Source organism: Notechis scutatus, chromosome 1, assembly GCF_049901735.1.
Source record: "Notechis scutatus isolate UNSWTSFEM ecotype Mainland chromosome 1, rNotScu1.2, whole genome shotgun sequence".
Taxonomy (NCBI): Eukaryota; Metazoa; Chordata; class Lepidosauria; order Squamata; family Elapidae; genus Notechis; species Notechis scutatus.
The window spans coordinates 64,486,941-64,511,312 of record NC_142009.1 but is presented as its reverse complement, the minus strand read 5'-3'; the positions used below and the strand labels follow the sequence as shown (position 1 = coordinate 64,511,312).

General features: G+C 39.3%; 1 long non-coding RNA gene across 1 annotated transcript in view; it reads left to right on the top strand.

Annotated features, from left to right (window-relative positions):
• LOC148132829 (uncharacterized) overlaps window positions 1-20,179 on the top strand; it is a 121,590-nt gene extending 101,411 nt beyond the window's left edge. Inside the window, exons 2-4 of the long non-coding RNA XR_015746926.1 lie at window positions 1,621-1,731; window positions 4,624-4,734; window positions 19,961-20,179. This is a non-coding gene — a long non-coding RNA (uncharacterized LOC148132829). The remainder of the gene's footprint in view (window positions 1-1,620; window positions 1,732-4,623; window positions 4,735-19,960) is intronic.
• The last annotated feature ends 4,193 nt before the right edge of the window (window positions 20,180-24,372 follow it).

Below are 24,372 nucleotides of genomic sequence, written 5' to 3'. Positions count from 1 at the left end.
ATGTGGGAAAGTGTGAAAACTGAGGAGAAATTGCTTTTTTCTTTTCAGAAACAGACAATAAGTTTCTTCTTAGTTTGAGTCAACTCTTGAAGTTCTCTCTGGAAGTGAAAAAAGCTGTATCCAGACCTTCACTTTGCCAATCCCTGCTTTTCTTTTTTCTTTGGTTTGTTCAATAGAGTCAGTTCCTTGCAAATAAAAATAGTTTTTAATAACAGTTATGCATGTGAGCAAATGAAAGGAATCCAAATGCAAACTCACCCAGTTAGGTGAATTGATGCTGGGTGTTTCTGACAGGCTCTCCTATCAGTAAACACAGATACTTCACATACTTCAGGAAAACAGCAACTGGAGTGAGTGATTTAATTCAGGGGAACCAGTGTCACATGTGGGGAGAGTTAAGATTCTCTTCCATCCTGCATCTGGCAGCTTGTGTCTGATCTGAGGTCTACAAAAACAAGAGAACTGAACAGGGTATGGTCAATCAAGTCCAGATGATGGCCACAATGATGCAATTAAAGATTTGTCTGTTTTTTAAATTGCATGTGCTTCACAGGAAGTTTGTCCCTAAGGAATTAATGGATGAGTTTCATTTCCACCTGCATTCTGTGCTGCAAATGAGACGACACCTCCAGTTTCAATAAACAGCCTCACCTGATCCGATAATGGTGGTTGCAGACTGATGTTTATAAATTCCAGATGCACAAATCCTGCAAAGAATTTCTGCTTCTCTGATTGATCTAACTGAGGCCTAGGGTGTTTTTCCATATGCAAGGCTTCCATCATGCTGGGTATAGCATCTGCAGGATGACAAAGTCTGAAGCTTGGGTAGCTGCTGACCAGCTTTCTTGCAGTCAGAGATTGGTGGTGTCTTAAAGCTACAGCTTGTTTATCCCCCTCCCCCAGTTACTCCTGGGTGCAAGAAGTTGCAAATATTTCCCATGGTAGCATCAAATTCTATGGATGGGAAATGGCATTTCTGATTCTCAAAAGGCTGAGGTTAACTGCCACCATAATGTGATTTGTGAGGGATCTACCTCTAAAAACATGGGATACGTAATGATTGGTGGGCATATCCCCAACTACAAAATAGATGCAAAAAGGATATAGAAGATTTTGCAATATACTCGGAACTACAACAATTGGATAAAATTTTAACAGGCCCAGATGAAAAAATGTCACAAAATGTATAAATATTTGTTAGAGGTAGAATTAGAAGAAGTTGTTAAGGGATGTATGATAGCTTGGGTTCAAAACATAAGACATAATATAAATTTGACAGAGTGGGAAAGCATTTGCAACCTAAATTATAAACTGACAAAATCGGCATCATACCAAGAGAATATTTATAAGATGTTTTACAGATGGTATTTACCCCCCCGTGAGATTGGTGAAGATATATCCCAACATGAAGCCGGCATGTTGGAAATGTAGAAAGAAAGAGGGTACCTTCTACCACATGTGGTGGTCCTGTTTAGTAACTCAGAAATATTGGCTAAAAATTAAACAATGGCAAGAAATTCTTAAGGAACAAGTAGAATTGGAACCAGAGCTATTTCTGTTGCATCGCGGGAAAGAGACTCGGGACCCAGTTGACTTTTTCTACTCTTTATTTTCTTCTAGGATTGAGTGCCTGGAGAAACTGCAGCAGCCTTTCTTATAGCCGGCTGCTCACAGCTTGCGGCCAATGATGGCTCTTCAAATCTCCCACTGCCATGGACCAACCCATCATAAGTAAGTATGCAAATATATAACACCCCTCCCCATGTGGTCCAGTCTAACCAATCCATGCCCTGCCTACGTTACATAGTCACATAGGTAGGCGGGGATCTTATGGTTCCTACTGGACCTGCGCAACTCAGTCATGAGTTCGCCTCTGGCCTGTTCGGACAGGGTTGCTGTTTCCCCCATCCTTTTTTGTGGATCCTCCTGGAAGGTAGAGTCAGCCATGCCGCTCCCACCAGGCCTTTCCTGGCTGGTTGAGTCGGCTCAGCTGCTCCTGCCAGGAGTGGCTTCCTGATGGTTCTTCAAAGCCTGTTCCAGTCTCCCCAAGTTGTTTTCTTCTATGGTCTCAGGTACGTGTTTGCGAATTCTGATTGGGGCTAATGTTAGTATTGGTTGTTGTGTAGTTGTTAGGGTTTGTTTTGTAAATTCTTTTATTTACAGAGAGTCTCCCCCTCACCTTCTGTTTGTGTTTGAGGGGGTCTCCCCCCTCTTTGGTTGGGTTGTTTTTGCTTGAGGTTTGTGGAGGGTCTCCCCCTCCCATTCCGCTTGTGTTTGAGGGGTCTCCCCCTTCTTCTTCGTGATTGTTTGTGTTTCTCAGTGTGGTTCTTGATCTGAGTTGGTCTATGTGTCTCCTCCAGTTCCATGTGTTGCAAAAAGTTTCCTTAGTTGTCTAATTACAGCTTCTGTTGTGGTTGAGTGCATGATGCTTACCTCTAGCCAATTTGAGTAAGCATCTACGACTATTAAGAATGTGTGTCCTTTAGTTGGTCCTGCAAAAACAATGTGTATTCTAGACCATGGCCCCCTAGGTGTTTCCCATTCATGTATAGGTGCAGAGGAGGGTGTAGGTCTAGATTCCTGGCAGCGTTTGCACATTGCTACCCAGTCCCCTATGTCTTTATCCATCCCTGGCCACCATACATAACTCCTAGCCAGGGATTTCATTCTGACAATACCCAGGTGACCGGGTATGTAATAATTCAAGTATTTGTTTCCTTAATTTGTTCGGTATGACTACCCTATCCTCCCATAGTATACATCCCTTTAAAATCGATAGTTCTGTTTGCCTATTTTGAAATGGCTTGACAGTCTCGTTGCTTGCAGTCTCTGGCCACCCTTTACCTACCCAATTTAAAATTCGCGCCAGGTTTCTGTCTCTTGCGGTTTCCATAGCAATGTCTGTTGCTGTTATGGGTAGGTTTAGCCAACGTCTCGATTTGAAGGGTTGATATGGTTGGTGCAGAATCATCGTCTAAGTCGGGTAGGGGGCAACGGCTCAGAGCGTCAGCATGTGTTATGTTCTTTCCTGGTCAGTAGATTAAGTTATAGTTATAGGCAGCTAGGAATTCGGATCACCTCGTCATTCCTGGTGACAGTATCCTGGAATTTTTTTATCAGGTCCTCTTCCCAGTCTGTCTCGGTAATGTTGTTTATTCCGGTTACTTCGATTCCTAATGGTGCAAACCATTCGAGTCCCAATAGGCTGGGTCGATCCCGATCGACTATTGTTAGTGGGAGGACTTTAGTGTGTTTTTTGAATTTAACTTTGAAATGTCTGGTACCTACTACAGGAATTCTGTTTCCGTGGTAGTCCTTTAGTGTGAGCTTTTGTATTTCGAGTTCTCCCTTGTTTATATCAGGTATTAGTCCTTTTATGGTATTCCACGATACCATTGATAAATACGAGCCTGAGTCCACTTCCATCTTGCATGGCTGGCCTTCTATGGTGACTTGTACATGTACCTTTTTTGCATTGGTTGTATTTGAGTGCCCAATAGTCACTGTTTGGTGTATTTCCTCTTTTCTGTTGTTTATTTCTTTTCCTCACCTGTTTCTGTTCTCTTGACTCCAATTGCTCCCTGTTTGCCTTTCCCTCTCTCTGGGGTGGTGGTGTTCTATCTTTGCCTAGGGCCATAGTTATTTCTTGTTCGGCATGCCCTAGCTATATGTCCTCGCCGTTCACAATATCTGCAAATAGCATCGAAGAAATGGCATTCAGAATGTGGATGGTTTCCTCCACACCCGACACAACGAAATTCTGACCTTTTTTCATTCTGCTCCCATCTACCCTTTTCCGAAAGGAGTTGATTTATCTCTTCTTCTTGCTTTTCGTCTTCTGATGGGGATTCGATGTCCTCATGGTATGTGGTGGTGGTGGCTTTTTGAGTTTCCGTTGGTGTCTTATTGTGCATTTGATTGGTGGCTTTTTGGGTTTCCGTTGGAATTTTATTCATTTGTTGCATGGTAGCTGCCGATTTCTGTGCGGCTTCAGCTGCGGTGGCTTCTTCTATCACCTCCTTTATTGTTATCTTAGGTCTTGTTAGTAATCGGCCCCGTAGTGTAAGATCCTTTCATCCCAGGACCACTCGGTCCCTCATGGCTTCATCCATATTTAGAAATTCGCATGCTCTGCCAATGTCTCAGTGCTGCAACAAATTCTCCAATACTCTCATCATTTTTTTGATTGTGCTGATAAAATTTGTGTCTTTTGATGAGTCATGAAACGATTGGTGTGTAGTGAGCTCACAGTAATTTCTCTAGGTCCGTCCACGCCATTGTTTTTACATCGGTGGGTGCCGCTAATGCCTTTGCCATTTTGAATACTGCGGGACCGCAATGCGTGAGGAAAATGTCTCTCTTTCTATTTTCGGATATTTCGTGGAGGTCACTCCCTTCTAGGAACATGAGGAATTGGTCGATGTACGATTCCCAGTCTTCGGTTGTTGGGTTGAACGGTGCGAGTGGCGAGTTGTTTCCAGCCATTTCGTCTCACTCGGTCTTCATTGCCACGTACTCAACTGGGTTCCTTTGTCTCAGTATCCCAGCTTCGTCGCCAGTGTTGCATCGCGGGAAAGAGACTCGGGACCCAGTTGACTTTTTCTACTCTTTATTTTCTTCTAGGATTGAGCGCCTGGCGAAACTGCAGCAGCCTTTCTTATAGCCGGCTGCTCCCGGCTCGTGGCCAATGCCGGGTCTTCAAATCTCCCACTGCCACAGACCAACCCATCATAAGTAAGTATGCAAATATATAACAATTTCTGTTAGGGATATTTAAAAAGAAATGTGGGAAAATATAAAATATATTGTATTACACATCTTAATGGCTGCTAGAATAGCTTATACTCAATTCTGGAAGCACAACTGTATATCCTCAAATGAACTGATTATTCAAAAAAATAATGGCATGTGCTGAAATGGACAAATTGACCTTAATGGTACAAGAGAAAGAGGAGTCTGAATACTATAGAATTTGGGGAAAATGGTATAATTGGACCGAACTAAGACAGATAGAAAAAGAAGGAATTAAAGATAAGCAACTAATAGATTAAATGTACAGTATATATTCGCACAAAATTGTATATATTTGTAAATATGCACAAAAGAGAAATGTATGAATGTCACAAAACTGTTAATGTCATATTTATTTTATATTTTATTTTTAAAATACACAAAAGACTAATAAAGTTTATTTTTAAAAAATGATTTGTGAGGGCTCTATTGGAGCTTCCGTCATTCTGAGGAAAGACATTAGCACCACTCTCATAGATGACAGCTGGACACAAACAACAACGTCATGGCTAATCCACCCCGTGAAATTTCAATGGAATAATTGAAAAGAGGAAAAACAGCCTTCAAGTAACTTGTACACACCCAAGTAAATAGCTGTAGAAATTGTAGTTCTTATAGTCCAACAAAGCTAGAATGTACCAGAGTGAGAAAGAGTATGTTTAGTTATCTAATGTCTTGGAAAAAATGCCTGAAAATGACTTCTTCTTGTCTGCAGGTATGCTCAGATTTATTTGCTTTATGCCCACGTTCTAATCCAGTCATGGAATACAAATATCCATAGCTAATTTGTTTTAAATAGCAAACAACTTTTCTCACTCTGCTCAGCAAAGGTGTCACATTTCTATTGTTCTGCTTGATCAGGGTTAAAAAGATGAATGTTATGCTTTGTTATGAAGCTGCTTATATGTATAATACTAAATGCCAAGCCTGTACTGGCTATATGGAACCCTATACTGGAGCACCAAGGACTTGAGTGCTGCCCCCACAGGTAGGAATGGATTCCATGAAAATCCTGGCCTGAGTTATGGTTCTTGCAGGCAATCCAGAAGGTAGCAAAGACCACCAAGAAGTCTAAGAAGGCAAAGAGGAGTGCTTTTCCCTGAGTAGGCCTCAATGAGGTCATCAGCTAGAACCATCCATGTGGACATGAATACATGCAGACGTGTGTGTGTGTGTGTGTTGTATGTGTGTATGTTTGTGTATTTGGATGAATCCCAATCTACTGTTGTTTAGAAGAACCATGAAGATCTAGCTCTTCATCCAGGCCTTCAGTTAGAGAGAGTGAGGCCTCTTATTTCATTGTGCTTGCCATCTTTTTTCTTTATTTTGTTTTAATGATTAATTGTAATTTGTTGTGAGCCATCTTTGAGAATCATGTGGGATACAAAATTTATATACAGTATTTATAAGTATATAAAACCTATATCCCGCCCAACTCTGTGTATGCATATATAATATTTATAGACCAAAGCAACCATATACTGATTCTCAGTGTCTCACAACATAAACCAAGACAGCAATTTTATAAAATTACACCAACTGCCAAAATAAACTAACCTAAACTTCAAAAGGCATCTGGTGTCACCCAAGAAGGACACCTAAGTCATGGACAAACTCGTTTATGGGGAACACTACCTCATCAAGAGACAATACAGGGGGCATAGAAGAACTCTGATATGCAAACAGTAGTCTAGGGTTCACTTTAAGTTCTCTTCCATCTAGTTTGTATCAGTTCCAGGTACTAGGACAAAATGTCTACAGCATCTTCAGTAGACCCCAGGCTCACACTATACATGCTGATGATAGGGAACCCTGAACAACTGGATAATTTTTCCTTGTGGCTATAACTGTGAAATAAGAGGAAAGAGAACACTGACCCCTATGGCACCCCATAAAGAGCAACCAAGGGGCCAATCACTCCTCCCCAGTTACCAATTATTGGAACTGGCCACTAAAGTAGGAACGGAACCACTGTAAAACAGGACTCCCAGTTTCCAGCCCTGTAGCTCGTTGTATCAGGATTCAAAGGTCAATGATATCAAAAGCCACAGAGTGGTCTAAAAACCCCCATCTTGATTTTGACACAAGTCTTCAGCCACAGAGATCAAATGCTCTCCCTCTCTTTCATATCCAGACCTGAACTCTGACTAATAAGGGTCGAAGTAATCCACTTCATTTAGGGTCCTGAGCCATCATTTCCACAACCTCTACAAAAAAGAAAAGTCAGAGTTGGAAAAATAGAAAAATGGACAGTTGGTAGTTGTCTAGTTCCAGGGAGGGCTTCTTCAAGAATGGATGAACCAAACAACTGTAATAAACACAAAATATACTTGTGATTATGTAATAAAAATTAATGTATAAATGAAAAATAGGGGACAGGGATAAACATGGCGTATTCAGGATGCATGACTACAAATCATGATCCCAATTTGAGCACCTGTCAAATACCACCCCCCCCCAAGAGTCAAATTGGCCCTCTCCCATGTCCTTCCTCACATCACCACACACCTTAACAACATTAATTGCCACGTGCAGTATACTTCTAACAATCTAGCTTGGTATTATCCACCCAATCACTTTTTCATCTAATATTAACTACTTAGTCTAACTAATCATCTGAAGCAATTCATTTATGTCCCTATTAACATACTCCAATTTTTCCTGATGTTTTTCTGTGCCCTTTCATACATACCATAACACTAGTATGCATTAAATTACAAGGTTCTCCCAATAGTGATGTCCTGTCCCTGCAGGAGAAATACTCTCCCCAATCCTTATTGGTGGTCACTTGGAAAATGTGTTGCACTCAGTCTGATTAGATCTTTTCCAGCTCATCTAATTTTGCAGATCAGCTCCAAAAAGTCTTCTGGAGTAGCTAGCGCCAAGGATCAACGATTGATACCTTCCCTGATATTTATTTTATTTTTTCTTTGATTTATTTGATTTGTCAATCGCTTACAAAATAATAGGTATAAGTATAAACATGAGTAAGAATACAGAAAATAGATACGATTAAATGGGGACAATAGGACAGGGACGGGAGGCACGATGGTGCACTTATGCACACCCTTACAGACCTCTTAGGAATGGGGTGAGCTCAATAGTGGATAGTTTTGAGGTTAAAGGAGTGGGGGTTTGAGGATGTAACAACAGAGTCAGGTAGTGCATTCCAGGCATTGACCACTCTGTTGCTGAGGTCGTACTTTCTGCAATCAAGTTTGGAGCAGTTAACATTGAGTTATATCTGTTGTGTGCTCTTGTATTGTTGCAGTTGAAGCTGAAGTAGTCATTGATTGGTGTCCCTGCCAAGACACCAAATTCTTTTTGTTCCATTATCATGCATTTTGAGTACTTCCTTTCATGCTACCAAATCTGGTTCCTCAGTTTTCCTGGCTGCCCTGCCAAAGTGGCTCATATCTAATCAATCAATCAATCAATCAATCTTGAGCTTTCAGGAAAAGCCATTCTGTCCCCAGTGGCTCACAGGCAAGTCTAGGGATGAATCCAAGAGCAGACCCCCTCAACCTTACCCAATTCTCACTAATTTATCCAACACCATCTGACTTCACTGTCTGATAACATCTATTACGAGAATGAGCTACAGAAAGCAAAACAAATCAAATCAAAAATAGTCATCTCCATCAAGAACCATCCATAATTTGCATCCTTTTATTCAGTTGTATTTTCTTTTTCCTGTTTTTTTTTTACTACTAGTTAAAAAAAAAATTACTAAAATTTTCCTCTTCCTATCACAAACTATCTTCCAAAGATAAAAACCTGCATTAACATTCCTAACATTCCACCTAATATTGGAGCTGGCAACTAAACAACTGGTCTATACCCCCCACCCTACCCTCCCAAAAATGTTAAACCAGTGACTGGCTTTCATTTACAACCTGGTGTCACAAGGAGAGTGAAATGGAAGAATGGCAAAAGGAGATTGAAATGCTTTGGGGGGTGGGAGGAATGCTAGGACTAAAAGATGCTATAGACTTGAGAATACAGGCCTGTTCTTGACTAATTTAGGGACAAATATAAAGAATCAATATAATCAGCTCAAACTGCAATTGATGGTTAAGCTTCCCACACCAACCACACCAATTTACCTTTCAGAATAAGTCTTAGTTTTAAGACAGACAGACAGACAGACAGACAGATGATAGATAGATGATGATAGATAGATAGATAGATAGATAGATAGATAGATAGATAGATGGATAGATGTTAGATAATTGCAATTTTTGCATTGGTTAGTTTATACTGGTCAGTGACTGCAATCAAGTTATGCCATGTAATATCAGGAGAAGGAAGGAAGCATAGAGGTTATTTAGATGATTTATTTATTTATTTATTTTTATTTATTTTATTTATTTATTTGATTTGCCAATTGTTTACAAGATAATAAGTATAAATGTATACATAGTTGTGGATACATGAAATGGTTACATATAAGAAAAATAAAAGAATAAGAGAAACAATAGGACAGGGACGGTAGGCACGCTTGGTGCGCTTATGCACGCCCCCTACAGACCTCTTAGGAAAGGGGTGAGGTCAATAGTAGACAATCTAAGGTTAAAGTTTTTGGGGTTTGGGGAAGAAACTACAGAGTCGGGTAGAGTATTCCAGACATTGACCACTCTATTGCTGAAGTCGTATTTCCTGCAATCAAGTTTGGTGCGGTTTACTTTGAGTTTGTATCTATTGTGTGCTCTTGTGTTGTTATGGTTGAAGCTGAAGTATTCATTGACAGGTAGGACATTGCAATGTATGATTTTGTATACCATGCTTAAGTCAGACCGAAGACGGCGTAATTCAAGGTTTTCTAGTTCTAGAATTTCAAGTCTGGTGGCATAAGGAATTCTACAGCGAGTAGAGGAGTGGAGAACTCTTCTTGTGAAATATTTCTGGACTTTCTCAATTGTGCTAATATCAGATAATGTAGTGTGGATTCCAGACTGATGAACTGTATTCGAGTATTGGTCTAGCAAATGTTTTGTATGCTCTGGTTAGTAGTGTGATATTACCAGAGAAAAAGCTACGTAGGATTAGGTTAACAACTCTTAATGCCTTTTGGCTATGTAGTTGCAGTGTGCTCTAGCACTTAGATCATTAGAGGTGAGCATTCCAAGGTCCTTTACAGAGCTTTTGGGTCATCAACAAGATCTTGACTATTCAGCTTGTATTTTATTTTCTGATTTTTTTGCCAATATGTAAGACAGAGCATTTATTTGTTGAGATTTGAAGTTGCCATTTGTTTGACCATTCGGATACATAGTCAAGATCTTTTTGTAGGGTAGCAGTATTGTTCTGTGGTATTGAACAGCTTTACATCATCAGCGAAGAGAACGCAATTGCTCTTAATATGATCACAGAGGTCGTTTATGTAGAGTATGAAGAGAGTTGGTCCTAGAACACTGCCTTGGGGAACACCACTATTGACAGGTACTGGATTTGATAGGACGCTCCCGATTTTGACCATTTGTTGTCTGTTTGACAGGAATGCTTCTATCCAGTTATTCAGTTGTCCAGAGATACCATAGGATTTTATTTTTAGAGTAGTTTGTCGTGTACCACTGAATCAAAGGCTTTACAGAAGTCTATGTAGATTGCGTCTATTGTTTTGCCCTGGTCGAGTTGTGTCGTCCATATGTTTTTGCAGTGTAAGAGTTGCAGATTACAGGATAGTTTTTCCCTGAAACCAAATTGTTTATTGGAGAGTAGGTTATTTGTCTCTAAGTGAAGGATGATGGATTGGTTAATAATTGATTCCATGACTTTAAGGGTATGATAAGCGGACATTATGATAAGCGGACCCACAACAGGTTGGACAAAAAACTCCACCTAATACTTTATTGTGCCTGATACTTTCTCCAAACAGGGCAATGCTTTTGGCCCAGTTGGATGAGATTAGTTACCAGTCGTTGTGTTCTGACTTAGCCATGCAATCAAGTTCCCTAGGCTTTGACTTATTCAGACTCTTTATATTCCTTGCTTTCCTTCAAAGGTTTTGGCCCATGTTGGGGATTTTGTGCAATTTGGTTGCTCCTTAAGTTATTGCAAGCCATTGGGCAGAATGGCTGCCAAGGTCTAGGCTGAGCGCCAAGCTGAGCTCTGAGTAGGGGCTGCCGAATGTCAGACTGAGCTCTCAAGGCAAACTCAAAGCAGAGATCAGACAGATTTTTAACTGCTTAACTAAATGCTAAAACTCTTGTTTTCCACCCTGTTCCTGTTTAACGGTTTCTGGAGAGCACTTTCCAATTCCTTATTTGTTGGCAGATTTTTCTTCTCTTACTCTCTTGCTCACCTACACCCCGCGCATACCTTCAGGGTTAGCTTTTTTTCTTATGTATGTTAAGAAATAAGAAATATAAATCAATAAATACAATGCTGAAAATGTGAACAAGCATCTGTGTACATCAGCACACAATAACAGACAACCTCCCTCATAATATAGCTAGTAAGAATGGGAAAAGTAGAATAAGTTTACATGGAGAAGTGAGAGCATTCCAACGATCAGTCTCAGTATCTTACTCCTGCACAAATACAATACAATGAATGTAGGTGCTCCTCAACTTACGGCCACAGTTTTGTCCAACATTTCTGTTGCTAAGTCACTTTTTTTAGTGCTGTTGTAACTTTGAATGGTCATTAAATGAACTGTTGTAAGTCAAGGACTACCTGTATTAAACTCATGTTAATTGCTACTGGAATAGGTGAATGGGATTGGAAAGAGGAGAAAATCTCTCTCTATAAAAATGGCTGTATATGTGTATATATATATTTTCCAGCATAACTCTGGAACGCCTCGAGAAATTTCAACCAAACTTGGTACACAGACGACTTACTCTCAGGAAACAAATACTGTGGGGGTAAGACACCCCTAGCACCCCTCGGGGTGTGTGTTCTGGTGTGTGTTCTGTGATGATACAACCTATAGCACAGTGAAGTTGCCATCACAGTTGCTTCACAGTACTTCACAAGGGGGCGTGCCATCGTCTCTTCAGGAATTGCGGAGACGTTAATGGAAGGAGGGAGGCCTGTTTAATACAGGATTGGGATAAATAAATACCTGGCCAACACCAGGTTATCTGCTAGTATACATAAAAAAAAACCTTGGTCAATTCCACTGTTCCAGTCAAGATCATCCAGTGCCCCATTTATGAGCAGATCTAGCCCACTAATTTTATTAAGCACACCACAGCAACTGAGCTTGAATGCAACAGAATTTGTACAATTGCTGGTACTTAGACATGGCATGCTGTTTGTATAGTCTATTGTAATTTTTGCAATTCCGTGAACATGAATGTCTGTCTATGGGACATCCTCAAGGGCAGCCATGTCACAGGGATTTTTTTTTTTCAGCCTGATGATGTCTAAGCAATGATGGACCCCTATTCTACAAAGTACCTGAAGGCAGGACGAGAAGCAATGGATGGAAACTGAGCAGGGAGAGAAGCAACTTAGAACTAAGGAGAAACTCCCTGAGAGTGAGAGCAATTAATCAGTGGAACAACTTGCCTCCAGAAGTTGTGCGTGCTCCATCACTGGAGGATTTTAAGAAGACATTGGGCAGTCATTTGTCTGGAATAGTATAGGGAGGAGTGGACTTAAGACGTGTGGACTTCAACTCCCAGAATTCACCAGGCAGCAAGGGTTGCTGGGGAATTCCGGGAACTGAGGTCCAGGAGCCTTAAAGTTCTAAAGTCAGACACCCTGGTGGGTCTCCTGCTCGAGCAGGCGGTTGGACTAGAAGACCTCCAAGGTCCCTTCGAACTCTATTATTCTATGTGCTAACACTTGTATACATGTAGAGCTCTTGGGAATCTGAACCACTTCTTGGTGAGAACTATTATATTGAGGTAATCTAGATAAAGCATTCACCATGAAGTTCTTCCCCCTGGAATGTACTTCAATGAAAAATTAAAGCACTTAAAGTACTGCGCCCAGCGAACTTGCTTGGGAGACAGCTTCCGAGGTGTTTTCAAAGCCTCCAAATTTTTATGATCCGTCCACACCTCAAATGGGTGTTTTGCCCCTTCTAAGAAATGCCTCCAGATTAATTTTCTCAGATTCAGAATAATGTCAGCTCGTGCTCCATTCAAAATCCAAGAAAGAAATACTTAGACTCCATTAATTAGAGAAAAGATATCTTTTACTGGAAATCAAGTGGTAGCAACAAAAGAATTCTGAATCTGAGAAAATGGGCACGTAAATCACATATACAAAGTGATGGCAACATTCCCACCCCCAATAGTTCAATTGGCTCATCCAATTAAAAGTTGCGTATATCATCATGTGGGCATCTCCAGGTGGTGATGAGGGCTCTGTCCGTTGACCTTGACATATTTTGATAAAGAGCTCACTTCCCATAACCATATCCCCCCTCCTCCCCCATTACTTATGACAGCCGAAAGATGCAAAGCAAAGGGGGAAAAAAAGAGAAAATCTTGAAGGCTGACAGTATCCCAGATCTTTTGAGCAGTTGACCTCGGTATGCTTGTTGTAGGTACCATGTCTAATTACCAGCAATTGTACAAATTCTGATGTGTTCGAGCTCAGTTGCCATGGTGTGCTTAATAAAATTAGTGGACTGGATCTGCTCATAAATGGGGCACTGGGTGACCTTGATGGGAACTCTACAGTTGACCAAACTCAAAACTAAACTCTTCCATCTTGCCTGGGAGAAGACAATTCTACCGCCAACTGAATTTGGACACTAGAATCAGGATTGTTCTGATGAGGAGAATGAATCTGAATCTCAAAATGGGCAGCACCAAGCGTTATGCCTGTTGGGGGCGGGGAGGGCCCTATCTAGTGACTGGCCAGACTGCAACTGGGAGTTGTGAAGTGGCCCAGGAGGAAGAGGTCCAGAACCCCACTACACCTGTATGAGATCTCCCATCTTGCTCCCCACAGATCTGGACATCTTCCCACTGCAGTCTCTGATGCCTCCTTGGGAGATGAGACTGCTCACTGGACCTATAAGGTGAAGGTAGAGTGGGGAGGAACCAGCATATATGTAAGGGTGGGGGAGTTTTAGAGATGTCGGGGATACATTTTAAATACAATTTTGGAATTAATTATAAAAATATCTTCCTGTGGGAAAATGCTTTTGATTTAAAAAAAGAATAGTAAGATGAAAAAATGAAAAATTGGACTAGAAAGAACTAAAAGGAGCTAAACTTTACAATGAGCCATGGTGGCGCAGTGGTTAGAGTGTGGTAATGCAGGCTACTTCTGCTGACTACTGGCTACCTGCTATTTGGCAGTTCAAATCTCAACAGGCCCAAGGCTGACTCAGCCTTCCATCCTTCTGAGGTCGGATCCAGATTGGTGGGGGCAAGAGGCTGACTCTGTAAATTGCTTAGAGAGGGCTGTGAAGCACTGTAAAGCGGTATATAAGTCTAAGTGCTATTGCTAATTTAGAGGATATTTACTTTTTGTAATTTTCTGTGTTGGAATTACTAAACGGGCTTGTTAAAGGTTTGAAAAATTTTCTGAGGGACAAAAATGAAAATAAATTAAATTCTGCGACATTATTTGAAGAGACAAAAGATGAAGATTGCTAGAAGTATAAACCTAAACACAGACTAAACACTGGGAAATGATGAGTTCTAGCTACATATATAAATTGACATTCACTTCTGTAACACTGGATTTCTTTTGAAGATTTCAGTCTATTACTCTTTTCATCCATATAAATTGAGATGGTAGCACATAGGATGTGAACGAATAATTTGTCCTGGTGATCATCTAGTTTTTCTGCTTCTGTGGAACATGGCACAAAACTTCATGGATTATCAATACTTTCTGTTCCAATCCCTTTTGCTACCTTTTGGCACCCCCTTAGGTAGCCCTACTCACAGAAATGTGATAGGAAATCAATGGTGACTATCTTACCTATATATGCTGTTCTGATTCACAAAACAGTAGATGTAAATTCCTGGTTGATGGGCTTCTTTTGGAAAAAGATATTTCAAAGCTTTTGGAGCCACTATTTTTCAAGTCTGAACTTGTTTATTAATTAGGGAAGAAAGAGATTTGGAGACATTGCATTCCTATAATGCCACTAAGCTGGGTAGAAAAAGACTAGTCTTTCCTTAGCCGTGAAAGTGGCTGGGTGACTTTGAGCCAATCACCAGGAGATGGGAGTTCTAGTGAAAAATAATAAAATTCTCAGCATTTATTGCAGGATGTTTCAAGTGTTCTGAGTGCTTCATAAACACTAGCTTGTCAAAGCTAATGAGCCTAGGCGTCCATTATCTTAGTAATTCTTGCAATATTCCAGGCTCCTAGGCAGGAAAGAATATAATGTTAATTCACTACTCTGAATAAGAGAAAAGGTCTTATTTCCTTTCCATCCTGCACTCCCTTCCCCACCAAGCTGTTTATTTATATTACATTTATATCCCACTGCAAAATAGCAATGCAACCTTAGATAAGAATATCTAAATATTTTCCAAAATACTGCCTAGCCCTGGTGGTTATCTGCCCCTAATAGAATAAGAGAGTTGGATGGGACTTTTGGAGATTTTCTTGTCCATCCGCCTGATCAAGCAGGAGACTCAATATCATTCTTTCCTTTTTGGCTTGTTGATTGTCTCTTTTATATGGCATGTAGATACTGTTTATGTCTATGTGTTTATTGATATTTTCCAAAATGCTGCCTAGCCCTGGTGGTTATCTGCCCCTAATAGAATAAGAAAGTTGGATGGGACTTTTGGAGATCTTCTTGTCCATCTGCATGATCAAGCAGGAGACTCAATATCATTCTTTCCTTTTTGGCTTGTTGATTGTCTCTTTTACATGGCATGTAGATATTGTTTTTGTCTATGTGTCTATTGATGGCTAATTTGTGCCAGGCTTCCAGAAATTCCCCAGCGTTTTTGGACTTGGGTTGGCTGAGGATAGTCACAGTTTCCAAGCTGTTGAAAATGGTCTGAAAAACAGCTTGAAAATGGATCAAAAATGGCCAAAAAAATAGGCATGCACACATCGGCCAGCTGGTCTTCAGGTGTCCGGTGCTCTGGTGCACGCACTTGCATGCACATGAACACACATTTTGGTTTGGTCATTCGGTGCCGAAACGGTTCGCCATCACATCCTATACCATTTCAGACAAATGGTTGTCCAATCTCTTAAAAACTTCCAATGTTGGAGCATTCACAACTTCTGAAGGCAATTGTTGCACTGATTAATTATTCTAAATGTCAGGAAATTTCTTCTTAGTTCTAAGTTGCTTCTCTCCTTGCCTACATACGTCTGTACCTACAGATATGAGAATTGTACAGGCAATGGTTTTCCCTGTGACCCTGGACTTGGAGGAAGCAGGAGAGTGTTAATACTTTGGAAATTTGATGTTGGAGAAGAATCCTGAGAGTATCACAGTTACCTACAAAACTAAGCAAATGGATCATAGAGCAAAATCCCGAGTTTAACTTGGGCACAAATGACCTGACTTAAATTATTATATTTTGGATCCATTTAGTGAAAATCTAGTTCTATTGTACTGTTGTGAGAATGGAAGGGCCACGTTGAGAGGATTTCTAAGATTTGTTGCCTGTGTTGTCAGCACATAGAGAAATTGCTCACCATTGGTTAGGGAAGCTTAACTATAGATAAGAAACTCTTAGACCAAGGACAGTAACTAGCTACAGTGCAAAATAATGTTTTAACGGGAATCCAGTGTTTTATCTTATCTTTTTTTTCAGGTGATGTCTTACAAGTTACCTTCCTGCAAGGCAATTTAACATATTGCATGTTCTTTCACTGCGACTCAATTAGTTCAATCACTTAGTAGGATATACTGACATTCCAACAGCCGTGATAACTAGATCGTTTTTGTCTGCCTTCCACAAGCAAGAAAGACAAGAATGAGGATGTTTGCATGAAGGTCATGTGAAACAGAAATTTGTGCTGCTGAATGATTTTTAAACAGCTCTGGCAGAACCATAAGCTTTAAGCCACACAATGCAAAAGCTAAGGATGCTTGGAATCCAAATAATCCTAGAAACTATGCCACAAAGCTCATTGTATTTCACAACTCACTCCACATATCATCACATGCTACTGTATTGGCGGTCACATATGCATCATATATAACTTCCAGATAATTGGATGCTCAATAATTATTCTTCCCTATGGGTCAGTTTTTAAAGAGTAACTTGTGTATATAAAATTTGAGGGCCTGCCATCTAGATAGCGCCTTTCCTCCACTTCTATCCCTGACTTAGTAATCTGAGTGTTTTCAGTGAAATGTGATTGTGCAGAGAACTGGAAAGAATTGTATTCTTCTACAAGGATATTGATCCATAAGATGATGATAGACATTACAGCCATCGTAAAATGGAAGACTGATTTTTTTTTTTTTTAGGGAAAAATAAGTTTACACAATCCTCCTCCTCCTCTTCCTCCTCCTCCATCCTCATCCTCATTCTATCCATTGTCTACCCACTGCAGGATGAAGGCCTCTTTCACATGTTTCCAATCAATATGGTCCTGAGCTTCCTTTTGCCAATTGGGCCCACCGTACTTACTGATGTTGTTGCTCCATCTTATTTTAGGTCTGTTTTGTGAACACTTTTTTTTTATCAAGTGGGATCCATTCTATGACTGCCTTGATCCACCTACCCTCAGTTCTTCTTGCTATGTGACCAGCCCATTTCCATTTCTATTTTTTAAACTCTCTTGAGTAGAGAGTTTTGTTTGTTCTCTAATCCATGTGCAGGTCTTTCTATCTTGTCTTGTAATGCTGAGCATGTATTTTTCCATGGCTCTTTGCACCACTCTTAAAAGTTTTTGTATCAATTGTGAGGTTAATGTTCATGTTTCACTGGTATATGTTAGAGCAGGTAGCACACACCGATCAAAAACTTTTCTCTTCAGGCACAGGGGGAGGTTGTTCTTGAAAACTATGATTAGCTTGCTGAATGCCTGCCAACTACATTTAATGCACCATTCAATTTCCTTTACTGTATCACCTTCCACTGAGATCTGTTGGCCAAGGTATATGTAGTAGTCTACCACTATCTAGTTCTTCTCCAGATATAAAACAATCAATCAATGAAATGGCTTGCCTTCAGAAGTTGTGGATGATCATCACTGGAAGTTGTAAAGAAGGATTGGATAACCATTTAACTGACATGATATAGGGTCTCCTGTTTGAGGGGGCTTGGACAAGAGAATCTCCAGGGTTCCTTCCAACTCTGTTATACTGTATTCTGTTAGGGGAAGATAGCTACCAGGGCTATACAGTATTTTGGAAATAAATAAAAAATGTGATTTGGAGCACACAGGAGAGCAAATTTTCCGCTTGTTATAATGCTTTAAGGTAGCTATGTTTTTTCTTGGAAACATGGGGCTGAATCATGATCCCATTTGGCTTCACATGTGCTCCAAAGCAGCTTTTTGGAACTATTCAAAACATTTCACAACGACTATGGGAGGACTGAGTTGCGCACTGCCAGGGGCTTGTTGAAGCTAGCCTCAACCTTAAATGAAATTAGGCCATGTACTGCACATGATCCTTGTCTATTTGTGTCTAAATTCATTTTTGACAGATTTAAATCCATGGTACTTTATTTATTTTTCTCATGAGAGTATTTGCTAATGTTTCCACGATACAGCTTATGGTCAGAGCTCAAATGCTCCCAATGGGAAATGGCAGCCTACCAGAGACCATGTCTTCTAACAAACTTGATAAAGATCCAAAGGATTTCTGCAAGTGAATTCCCTGGATCAGTTTTGGAGTTCCAGCTTATTAGCAGTCATCTTCTGCAGTGCAGTCCTGGGCGGTTTTAGACATGGGCTTTGCGTGCTTTATGCTGCCTGAAAGCACCGATAAAAGCTCAGCCTCCCCTTTATAGGCACTTTATAAATTATCAGAAGGCTTTAATCCCCTTTTTCATGAGATAAATGGTAGCCTAAGCCTCCAACTCTAATTGACTGGATTTTTTAAAAAGTTTGTTTCTGAAGGAAAGCAGACCCTTCACCCTGCAAAACGCTTTCCACTCTGATTAGTCCGGCAATCAAATACCGAGGATAGAGTTCAGAAAGAGACTTGAGGTAGGGCTTCCTTACTTTGTTTATAGGCTTTGAGAAATCTTCAAGTAGAATAAGAAATGGGGTAGCGGTAGCTTCAGGTCATCGATTCGCTCAGTTGTAAAGAATGTGGAATATCTATCTGGTAATAAGCAGTCAATGAAAACAATTAGACCTCAGATAGAATTATTAAAACTTTATGCAAAGTTAATGTATTGGACAAAATATGTTGGGGTCTGAAGCTCTGAAAGACTTTTTATGGCTAAGGGATACACTTCACAATTTGGGGAGGGGGATACACTTAACATTGAAGGAGTAAGGTCTGTAAACATTCATCCTCCTCCTCCATCCTCATCTTCATCCTCCTCCTCATTCTAGCCATTGTCTATCCACTGCAGGATGAAGGGATCTTCCACATGTTTCCAACCAATATGGTCCTGAGCTTCCTTTTGCCAATTGGGCCCACCATATTTGCTGATGTTGTCGCTCCGTCTTATTTTATGTCTGATTTGTGGATACTTTTTATCAAGTGGGATTCATTCTATGACTGCTTTGGTCCACCTGCCATCAGTTCTTCTCACTATGTGACCAGCCCATTTCAATTTCAATTCTTTTACTCTTTTGATGATATTGTATACTTTCATTTGTTTTCTAATCCATGTGCAGGTCTTTCTATCTTGTCTTTTGATGCCAAACATGTATCTTTCCATGCCTCTTTGCACCAGTTGTAGCTTTTGTATCAATTGTGAGGTTAGTGTCCATGTTTCGTTAGCATATGTTAGAACAAGGTGCACACACTAATTGAAAACTTTTTTCTTTGGGCATAGGGGGTGGTTGTTCTTGAAAATTATGCTTAGCTTGCCAAATGCCTGTAAATGCCTATCAACCACATTTAACATTTTCCATTCATATCACTTTCCATTGAGAACTGTTGGCCAAAGTTTATAATGTCTAGTTCTTCTCTGTAGTATGTAATAGTAAAGCAATAATACAAAATGGTTGGGTCAATGCCATTTATGTAGACAGGACCAGTAGAATTATCTGTGTATGTGTGTATTGCTTTTTGATCATGTTATGCTTATTTTAGGATTTACTCCTCATAACAGCAAACAGTATTATTATTTTTCAGGAATTGCAACCAGGTCAAACCTCAAGGGTTGGAAAAACAGGATTCAGGGGCTGCATGTCCCCTCTGCTCCAAATTAAATATGAAATGAGACCCTTTTCTTCACCAACAATATACTTTTGAGCTTTGACTGGATAAACCTCTTCAAACCAGGAAATGGGGAAAATGTATTCACTTTGCATTTTAATGTGAACAGATTTGCAACAAAAAATAATAACAACATTCCTTTGAAATTTGCACTTCTTGAAATGTTACTGTATTGTCTTCCAGCTATAAAACAAAATCTGTTTATGGGGACATATACTTCCAAATATGCATGGTTGTGAAAATAAATCACAAAAGATGTTTCGTATTAGGAAAAGATATGTACAGAACATGCATTGCATGAGACAAAATGTATAAGTTTAAATATGGACATTTAAAAACAAACCTCCAACCATTAATGAAAATAGAAACAAAGGAATTGCTTGTTGAAATGTAACTTTAGGTAATATGCACTTTTTAAAATATCTCAAACTCAGTCAGATGAGGAATGCACCAAATTTAAGATTAGAATTAAGAAAATTAGATTTTTGCTAATTTCTCTTTCCCCTTCCAGATTGAGGATTCATTTTATTTTCCATCTCTTATTTTCTCTCTTATTTTCATGCTTTCAGCCATGTCTTCCTATAATGTTGAGGCCACTCCTTATATTCTTTTTCACTTTTGTTTCCCAACCCCCTCTCCCAGTTCTCTGGATAATCAGTAATATAAAACTTGGTGTGACACTAAAGAAGAAAAATCCCTTTTTCCTAATCCCCACAGGTCTCGGATTTCATGGCAAAACAGCTCTACAAACAAGACTGCTTAAATGAGGAAAGTCATTCAAACATGGCACACACAGAGTCACGCTTCCCAGCTCACTAGTTATATTTCTTTAAGAAGTATGCACAACTGGCATCCTAACATATTGTCCTAAGTTTGATGTGAATATATCTTGCTAAGTTTTCTTTAAGGATATGTCCTCATGTCTCAACCTTTCTTTCATCCCCAAGGCTGCCCAACTTTGGTTTTCTCAAATGGAGTGTGAAAGTTGTGTTTTCCATCCTCTCCTAACTGAGGCCATGCTGTATGCAGAGTTTGTGTTGCTTCATTGGTAGTAACCTTGGCAGAAACGGGAGTGTCCAGGTCTTATTGGCTGATCTTCGCTGCTATAGTCACAAACCTTCTCTCTGGTTACTGCAAATTTCCATTTTGGGTTGTGCTGCTGGGTTAATACGACTCAGTATGATTCAGATCGCTTGTGTACTGTAAGTAAGTAAGTAAGTAAGTAAATAAGTAAGTAAGTAAGTAAGTAAATCTGCTTTTCAAAGAGGTCCTGGTATACCTCTTTCTCCAACAATCTTGTTTTTACTGTACTTTAGTGATGGCAGGTATGTCAGGGCCTCTCTAGTTACTAAAGCAAAAAGTAAGAGTATTTAAAAATGTCCTCTTTCGGGCTTAATTTTCTAATTTCTGAAGAATTTTCCCCCCTCTCTCCTGAATTTCTCACCATTCAGCTTCATCAGGTGAGTAAGGAGGATACATTTCTCCCTGTGTGCACTGGTATCAAGATTACAGACTCTTTCATGATCAAAATTTAGTGAAAGAAGAATTACTAAAAGATCCCATATCATATTAGGCCATAAGAGTATTTCTTTGCCTAACATGTAAAGCAACCACTCTGGTTTGCAAACCAAGGTTTATCATTTAGTGTGATGTGTGAACCCAGTCTATTGTAAGGCTTTCTCCATCCACCCCAAATTGTGACTGATCTATAAATTGAATACATAATTTATGATAGCTGGGTGCTTCAAGAGGTGAGGAGTAAGTGGGAGGAGTTTCATTGATGTAATAGATGTATAGTGCTGCCTAACTCATACGGTGTGATGAGTTGCTGAAAGTTTCTCCAGGACATCTCCAAAGCTTCCCACAAATAACAAAAACATGTCATCTATGCAAAAATGGACAATGGGAAAGAGTATTATGAATTCCAGTTGGAGAAGATTGTCAAAACTCAATGCATAGTTGAATGTTGAATGTTCTTTGACTCTTATGGTGATTGAGAGAATAGAATAAAGTTTATCTTGCTTATACTATAAACAGTTACTAGAGTGATTGGGAAGAGAAGATTACTGATTAAATTTTGGGGCCATGCAATTGACACTTAAGATTGAGCCTTCTTAGGTTTTTGGGCACTAAAAATCTCAGTTTCATTAAGAACATGATAGAACCATGGAAAATAGATCTTCCCTTTGTATACAGGATGCGTTGTGCCCAAATGTACATGACCCAAATTCTCTGAACCTAAAGCAAATCACCTTGGGGAAGGGTGGGATTCCTTTTAAATTATTCTAGTAAAATTTTGAAATCTTGTTTCTCTGTAGGTATTTCTACCAATGTTTTGTTGTACTTTGCTCATGAACTAGATTTTTTCAAACTCTCCAACATATTGATTTGTAGAACTTTGCTTTATATTGTAAGTGTGGAACATCTTTTTCTTGCAAAAGGTATTTGCAAATATTTATGGAGTTCTTGCCAATTCTAAACAAGTGCCATCTTCAGTTAGGAATTTTTTGAAGGTGGGTCCAAGGCTTCTAGGAAAGTTATTTAGTCCATGAGCAATCTTGAGAAATATTATTTTGTAAAAACAGAGTTTATAGTTATAAGATCTTCCGGAAAGGGTTTGGGGGTGCTGCAGACCCCTCCCTAGCCGGCAGAACCTCCTTTTACCAAGACGGTGCAGCGGCGGTCCGTAATGGCCGCCACAAAGAAGCCGGCAGCTGGGCAAGTATGCGCTGGAGGAAGAGGAGAAAGTTTTTAAAAGTGAAAGTCTTCTTGGTCGACCCAGGACTCTAAGATATATTTAATTTAATTCCTGAAAATTATGGCTTTTTGGAGGATTCTTTCCACAAGAGAAAATAAGCGGCAATTCTGAGGTGCTGAAAGGAAAGTTTACTCTCCCCCCGATGGAATTAATAAATGGATATTGAGAAACCTGTTTTTTTTTTTCAGGTAAAACTAGCTTTTGGGATAAGTCGGAAGGAGAGGACAAAAAATATATTTATCTGGTTGGATTTTGTTGGAGGAGATGCCTTAAGGATTTGAAAACAGAAATAAAATCTTAATAAGGCTTCAAAACACAGATTTGAATTTTCTTTTTCCTTTGTCTGATACTACCCCTGGAAGAGAAAGGGGGAATTTTGGCTTGGCTTGGACTGATTGAGGATTGTGGACTTTGGGATTGTCTTATTTTTCTTTTGGAATATTTTGGTTGGTGTGAGAAGAAAGAGGGAAAAGAAAAGAAAAGATCTATAATGGCTTTTTCTTTTGAGGAACTGAGGGATGAATATGAGCAAACAAAAGCAGCCTGTAAAGATGGTATGGAAAAAGCTTTTCTTTTTTTAGAAATGGCGTTGGTTAACTACGAACAGACAATACAGATGGAAGCTGAAGAACAACAAGAAGAAGATGAAGACGCCATCTTCAATGAATCCCAAAATTCATCTAAGAAAGAAGGAAGGAAGAAAGCGAGGAAAATGAAGGATTTAAGATCTAAAAAACATTTAAGAAAGAGAAAAATATGATGCAAAATAAATACAATGATAGCAAACAAGAGAAAAAGGGAATACAACAGAGAAGGGATGCCGGCAAGATAGAGGTTAGAAGAAGGGGGTAGGAAGATTTGGTGGGGAAGAAAGAAAGGGGAAAGGCGGAGAAAAGCCACAAAGTTTTAAAATTAGATGGGAAAAGAGGAATCCTTTTAGGGATAATGGGTAAAGCATAATTTTTTAAAAAAAAGATTCTGCAAGGTACACAAGATGGTATTGTAACATTTGTATTAGAAATAGAAAATTAGAATGGCTTAAGAGTTAATAAGAAATTAAAATGTTGAAATGTTTAATAATGATTGATTTTTAAAATGTAATAAAATATTGAAGGGAAAGGCAATGAGAAAGCTATAAGATTTATTATTTAGATTTATTATTTAACTATGTATTTAGGAGGATATTATGTATTTAAACATTTTTGATTTTTTACTCTGTTTTTATTGTTACTAAAAGTAAAAATTAGTAGATAGAATGTACCAAGCAGAATCAAATTGGGTATTAGGTGTTATTTTAAATGTTAGTCTAATTAATTTAGGGAGAGGATAGAAAGGCATCATACTCTGATTAGTGATTTCAGAAGAAATTCTTTTTTTTTTCTCAATATAAGGAATGAGATAGAGGGATAATAAAGGATGGGCAAAAGATACAAATATAATGATTTAAACTAAGATGGATTGAATAAGATAGAATTATGAAGAGTGAAATGTGTGGAGAAGTTTATATAGAAGATACAGAATGGTAAATAAAATAAGTAATGATCTGTAAGATGAGCATGAATATAATTAA